General features: G+C 37.2%; 1 pseudogene; it reads right to left on the bottom strand.

Annotated features, from left to right (window-relative positions):
- Positions 1 to 6,074: 6,074 nt before the first annotated feature.
- On the bottom strand, positions 6,075 to 6,193 carry LOC122150657 (annotated as a pseudogene).
- Between the last annotated feature and the right edge of the window lie 844 nt (positions 6,194 to 7,037).

The raw sequence follows: 7,037 nt of genomic DNA, 5'->3' as shown, positions 1-7,037 counted from the left end.
AGTAGGAGATAGCCCTAGGTAAACTGAGGTATTACTTTACCTGCATCCAACTGCAGAGCTGGGAGATTATCTAGACTGCATACTAGACCAGCCCATGCCCAGCTCCAAGGACTACAGTGTGGTAGTACTAATGTAATAATTTCACCAATATCTCTTCCATTCATTTCTGCTGCTATGATGTTTTTCTGGCAAGATTTACCGGCTCATTCACCTCTCTGGCTTTCTGGTTGGCTACAATTGCAAACTGAGTCTCACTTAAGGCTGCAGGAATCTATCAGCCCATTGACAGACAGACAGGAATGTTCTGAGTAGTGGGTCTCAGACTTCACTGTGCATCACAATTACCTGGAGGGCTTATTAAAATGCAGTTTACTGGTGCCACTCCTGAGTTTCTGATTTAGTAGGGCTGCAGTGGGGTCCAAGAATTTGCATTTTGAACAAATTCCCAGATGATGCTGATGTTTCTGGCCCAGGGACCACACTTTGAGAATCTCTAACTTGTGAACTGCCTTGACATTTAGGGAAGGGAAAAAGAGATTGCTTGCCTTTTGTTTCCTCATGTTTAAAATATCTTTGGTTGAGATTTCAAGTTACTGGCATAGAAATCATACAGGCTTGTCTGAGAAAGGAAGTCAAAGCTAAGAACTTTCCTGGGAAGAGTATTAAAATTCTGTAATAATTGTGTCCTCTTTTCTCCCAAGGCTTTAGTACACTGTTAAACAATAAGGGCTAGTCCACTTTCTAAGTGAAATAGCCAGTGGTATACATACATTTTTTAATCTTTCAAAAATCTCTTCTAATCATGTTGTTGTTGTTGTTATGTGCCGTCGAGTCACCACCATTAATTAATGAAGAGTTTTAACTGCTATATCTTCCTACCCTAACAATACAAAGAGTCACCTCTGAAGCTCTGAGCCCAAGGACTAGGTTGCTGTGGAACAAGGCTCCAGTGAGGAAAGTCCTGTGGAAAGTTTTCTAGACAAGATTCTGAGGAACCAGTGGCTAATCCAAAAATGAGGAGGAAATGGTAATTTTGGGTTTCTGTGGTGAGAAGGACTAGTATTGACTACATGCCAGAAAAGAAAAAGCTGTAGCCAGTCTGATTCTAAACCTTCAGTTGACTGAAGGAATAGAAGTCACCTTTTATTTCACCACAACTGAGACCAAAAGAAAAGGAAATGCATTTGGCTGCAGCAGGGATTAGAATAAATGGCACAGGGGATTGACCCAGGCTGAGCCTAAAAGGAATTCTGATTTTCTTGGTGTGTTGGCCTGCAGATGTCCTATTGACAAGAATTTATATTTAGAAGAAGGCTTTTTCCGGCTGAGGAAGGAGGAAGAACATACAGGCTGGGGAACAGTGCCTGAGAAAAGATAAGAACAATGGCATGATAAAATTCTTGTGAGATAATACTAGGTTAAAAGCATCAGAATGCAAACTGTATTATACAATGTTCTCATAATTGGGAAAAAAAAAAAGAAAAACAACTAGACTATAACTTCTCATTCCACAAACTTAAATATGTAAGAAATACAGATTTAATTTGTTTTTCTTATTACACAGTTTAATTTATATTTTCTCTAGTCTATTATGTGTCGGAAAACTTATTTCAGTCTATTTAAGATTGAGCCCCACTTTTCCTATTAAAAAACCAAAACCAAACTCACTGCTGTCGAGTCAGATCTGACTCACAGTGACCCCTTCTTGGGTTTCCAAGGCAGTATCACTACAGAAGTAGATTGCCCAAGCTTCCTTCTGAGGAGTGGCTGGTGGGTTTGAACCGCCAGCCTCTGGTTAGCAGTCAAATGCCTTAGGCACTATGCCACCAGAGCTTCTAGTCATAGCTAAATTAAGTTGGGGAACAAATTAGATTGCTAAAATAATAATTCCTTGAAATTTGTTGAGATATAAGCCTTACTGATTATGTAATAAATATTTCTGTGTTTCACCAGAATAAAATTTCTAATGATGTTGTTCAAGTCTCCTATATTTTTGCTGATTTTTTTTTGGTTGTTTGAAGTATAATGTATTGAAAGAAGAGTGCTACAATCTCTCATTATAATGGTGAATTTGTCAATTTATTACTAGAGATCTATACATTTTTGTTTACATCTGTTGGGTTTATTTAATTAAGTGTATAATATATATTTGGAATTGTCATATTGTTTTAGTGAACTTAACCTTTCAACATCATATTGAAACTCTCCTTGATGATGCTATTTGTCTTAAAGTCTTCTTTGACTGATATTAATATAGGTTTACTAGCTGTCTTTTCCTTACTATTTGCCTGATGTTTTCTTTTCAAATTTTAGTATTATCATACATAGGAGCTGGATTTTTAAAATCCAATCTGACATTCTTTTTTAACTGGAAAGTTTAAGTTATGTGTATTGGAATAATTGATATATTAATATATTTGGACTTGATTTCACCATCTGCTTTATTTTCATATTATTTTTCTGTTTGTATTTTAAAACTGTTTCTTTAGGATCAATATTTGTATGTTTCCCTCTATCATTGCTTCATAAATCCTGTGACTTTAATTCTGTAGGACATGTGGTTTTCTTTAAGTCAATTACTTTCAGTTATAGCCTTTTTGTCTAAATATTTAGAAGCACTTCTCTTTTGCCTTGTTTTATAATGTGTTTCCTTATGCTCTGTGCCAGATTGTTTTAACTCTCTTAGAAAAGGAGACTGCTATACACACTCAAAAGAAGAGGGCTGTGCACCACACCTGGCCTCATTCCCTGCCCATTTAGCTATTAGAAAAATCATTTTCTCTAGCCTGAAGTCAAAGAGCAGATTAATATACCCAATCCTAGCAGATCTCACTTTCATGAGCTCGTGTTTATCTAGTGCAGTTCTGCCTAACTGAGATGAGTCTTGCTTTAACCCAACCGAACCCAACTCATTGCCATCCAGTCAATTCCAACTCATGCATGGCAACCCCATGTGTTACAGAGTAGAAATGTTCCATAGAGCTTTCTTGGCTGTAAACTTAACAGAGGCAGATCACCAGGTCTTTCTTCCATGGCACTACTGGGTACAATGAAACTGCTAACCTTTAGATTAGTAATTGAGTACAAACTGTTTGCCTCACCTAGGCAACTGAATCTTGCCTACTGGCTGTTTATGGTAGATTATAAACACTGGATTATAAAATAACCATAATCCCCAGTGAGGGTTGCTACTAGTACTCTGCCTGTCTTTATATCCACCTAGAGTGAGTTACAGTGAGGATTTATAATTCCCTGGAAGATAAATGGAACGTGAAATTGCCAGAATCCAACACACTACATCCCCACCCCAAATTCTTCACTGATGCTTTATAATTTTTTTAATTTCTGAATGACACTTTGGCCATTAAAAATTATCATGCATTCAGTGAAGAGTTGGATCTGCTCAGTGCAGGACCCATTTCTGTTATCTGAATGGGCTAGAATTGAGGAAGTCAACAGTGTCTTCCTAACACTTTGAATTTTGGCCAAAAAGTATTGCATGGTAAAATATACTTATGCCACTGATTGTTTTTATCAAGTCATTCCCATTAGTCTCTCACACTCTGATTCACTTGCAGATTCATAATAGATTCACCTGATGGTGTAAGATTTCATTTTTGTACAAATCTTTGCTTTTTTTCTTCTTAATAATTCACTGGAAAGTAGGGGACACCTGCATCAGGAGCTGGTAGCTTGGCTATATTTTAAATTGGAAACCTGAATGATTTATTCAAGACATTTTGAGGTCCCTAAAACTAAAACCAAAAATCAAACCAATTGCCACTAAATTGATGAGTCTGACTCATGTCAACTCCACATGTGTAGAGTAGAACTGCTCCATGGGGATTTTTTAGCTATGATCTTTCAGAAGCAAATCATCAGAACTTTCTCTTTAAAAAAAAAAAAAAAAAAAAAAAAATGTGATTTGGGTGAAAGTTTACAGAGCACATATCTTTCTTTTGGTGTACTTTTGGGAGGATTTGAACTGCCAACCTTTTGGTCAGCAGCTAAATGTCTATACCTTTTTGAATACTAAGGACACAGACAAAGAGTCTGAACTATTACACAATAATTTTATTTATTTATTTTAAAGGACAGTCTTTCTGTGGATAGATAACTGCACACTGAAAAGTTTGGGTATGGCTCAGATTCCTGTTCTCACAGAACACCCAATAAATATAATTCCAGAGGAAGGCTCCTAAGACAAGGTTCATGTGGCAATAGAGCCATAGTCTTGCTCTCAGCCATGTTTCCACAGATGGGGGAAGATGATGAAAGGAGGACCCCTAGCTCTGCCTAGGCCTCTGTTCTGCTGACTGACCAGGAGCTGGATGCTGACAGCTATTTCTCATGGCATGGGTCTTCTCTCAAAAGACCTTTTTACAGTTTGACCAGAAGTGATAGGATTTGAATGGGGAAAGCTTTTGTATTTTTCTTGGCAGAGTGGGAGTTGAAGATCTAAAACATGATAAACTCATTCTTTGTCTGGAGTGGTTTAACTGTTGCGGTAGTGATAAAACCCTCATAGGAAGCCATAAACAAATATTCCCTATGTCCATCCATGGGGAAAACTTCTGTCCTTCTTCTAAAGGACTGGAAAGTCCTTTTCAGATGGTCACCATAGGTTACAGGTTTACCTTTCTTGGTTTGATAACAAATCATGCCAAATATGTTAAGTACAATCTACTCTACTCACATCATGAGGAAACCTGGCCCACAGTCTGTGCTGATGTGAAAATAGAGCTTTTGGAGTTGAGATTAGCTGAAGCATCTCTCTTTTAATTTATATATACATAAGCTTTCTTGCATATTGCCTATTCTGGAAGACTTGTATCTCTGATGATGTAGTATAGTTTCTGGTTGCATGTTGAAACTGCTCTCAGAGCCTTCCAGAGCCATTTTACAAGCCATCCAGAGGCTGCTGGAATATGGTGATAAAAGCATATTCCAAAGACATAAGAATGGAAGAATGTACCATGTGTGTGGACAGAAAGACTTAGCATTGTGAAAATGTCAATACTGTCTAAAACAATCTATAGATATAATGCAATCTCAATCCAGTTTGCATCAACATTCATTAAAGAGATGGAAAAACTAATCACCAACTTTATATAGAAAGGAAAGAGACACAGATGAGCAAAGCACTATTAAAGGACAAAGTAGGGGGCAACACACTTTTCAAACTCAAAACCTACTATGCAGTCATGATAGTCAAAACAGCTTAATAATGGTACAGTGACAGACACATAAACCGATGGAACAGAATTGAAAACCCAGAAGTAAATTCATTCACTTATAGATGACTGATCTTTGACAAAGAGCCAAAATCCACTAAATGGGGAAGAGATAGTACCTTTAACAAATGGTGCTGGCAAAACTGAATATCCATTTGCAGAAGAATGAAACGAGATCCATACCTCATACAATATACAAGAACTAACTCAAGATGGATCAAAAACTTAAATATAAAACCTAAAACTATAAAGATCATGGAGAAAAAGGTAGAGAAAAACTTAGAGGTCCTCATTCATGGCATAAATAGTTTAAGCACACACAATTAAAATGTACAAACTGCAGAGAATAAAGTTGATTACTGGGAGTTCCTGAAAATTAAACACTTATGTGCATCAAAAGACTTCTATAAGAGAGTAAAATGAGAACCTACAGTGGGAAAAAATTGGTGGCAACAACATATCTGTGACAAAGGACTAATCTCTAAAATTTATAGAAAACTTCAACACCTCAACAACAAAAAGACATATAATCCAATTAAAAAATGGGCAGAAGACATGAACTGACACTTCACTAAAGAAGATATTAAGGTGGCCAACAAACACATGCAGAAATGCTCAAGATCATTAGGCATCAAACAAAAAACCCACTGCCATAGAGTCAATTTTCACTCATAGTGACCCTATAGGGCAGAGTAGAACTGCCCCATAGGGTTTCCAAGGATGCAAATCTTTACAGAAGCAGCCTGCCTCCTCTTTCTCTTGCAGAGTGGTTACAGATTTGAACGTCTGACTTTCTGGTTAGCAGCCAAGTGCTTTAGCCACTGCATCATGAGAGCTCCTTAAAACTGGTTAGATGGCACAAAGTGGCAGTGCCTTAACCGTATGGATGTTGTAAAGTGCAAGGGCCTCTTCCATCCTTGTCAAGGGGAGTGCTAACTTTCTGTCTTTTCATACAACACATTAGTCATTAGAGAGATGCAAATCAAAACAACAATGAGATATTATCTCACCCCAGCATTAATAGCAAAGTTGAAAACAAACAAGAAACAACAAATGCTGGCTAGGGTAGAGAGATTGGCACTCTCATAAACTGCTGGTGGGAATGTAAAATGCTACAACCACTTAGGAAAATGGCATGACACTTCTTTAAAAATTTGGAAATAGAAATACCATATGATCCAGTAACCTCACTTACATATTCTAGATAAGTAAGAGCTGTAACACAAATATATACATGCACACCCATGTTCATTGCATCATTATTCACAATAGCAAAAAGATGTAAACAACCTAAAAGCCTACCAACAGATGAATGCATAAACAAACAATGGAGCATACATGCAATGGAATGCTGTACAATGCTAAAGAATAGCAATGTATCCACGAAATACCTCACAACATAAATAAACCTGTAGGACATTATGCTGAGAAAAATAAGTCAATCACAAAAGGAGAGTGTATGAGACCACTACTATAAAAAGTCAAGAAAAAGTTGACACAAGGGAAGAAAAAATCTTTGATGGTTACCAGAGATGGGAGGTGAAGAGAGGGAAAAATCACTAACTAGAGAATAAATACTTATCAACTGAGTGGAAGGAAAGGCAATATACAACAAGGGGGAAGCCAGCAATAAATGCCCAAGGCAAAGGAAGACACTGGCAGGATCATAAGCGTTAAAGGCAACAAAGGTAAGTACTATTACATACACAATCCTGAAATAATAATAATAGCAGCAATTGCATAATCTACAAGTGGATACGTAAATAGACATGCAAGCTGAATAAGTGTGGGAAGGCAAACAGG

The sequence above is a fragment of the Orycteropus afer genome, unplaced genomic scaffold (assembly GCF_000298275.1).
Source record: "Orycteropus afer afer isolate SDZICR_OR568_19922 unplaced genomic scaffold, OryAfe1.0 scaffold00193, whole genome shotgun sequence".
Classification (NCBI taxonomy): Eukaryota; Metazoa; Chordata; class Mammalia; order Tubulidentata; family Orycteropodidae; genus Orycteropus; species Orycteropus afer.
Note: the sequence above shows the minus strand (reverse complement) of the source record. Positions and strands in the feature narration are given on the sequence as shown.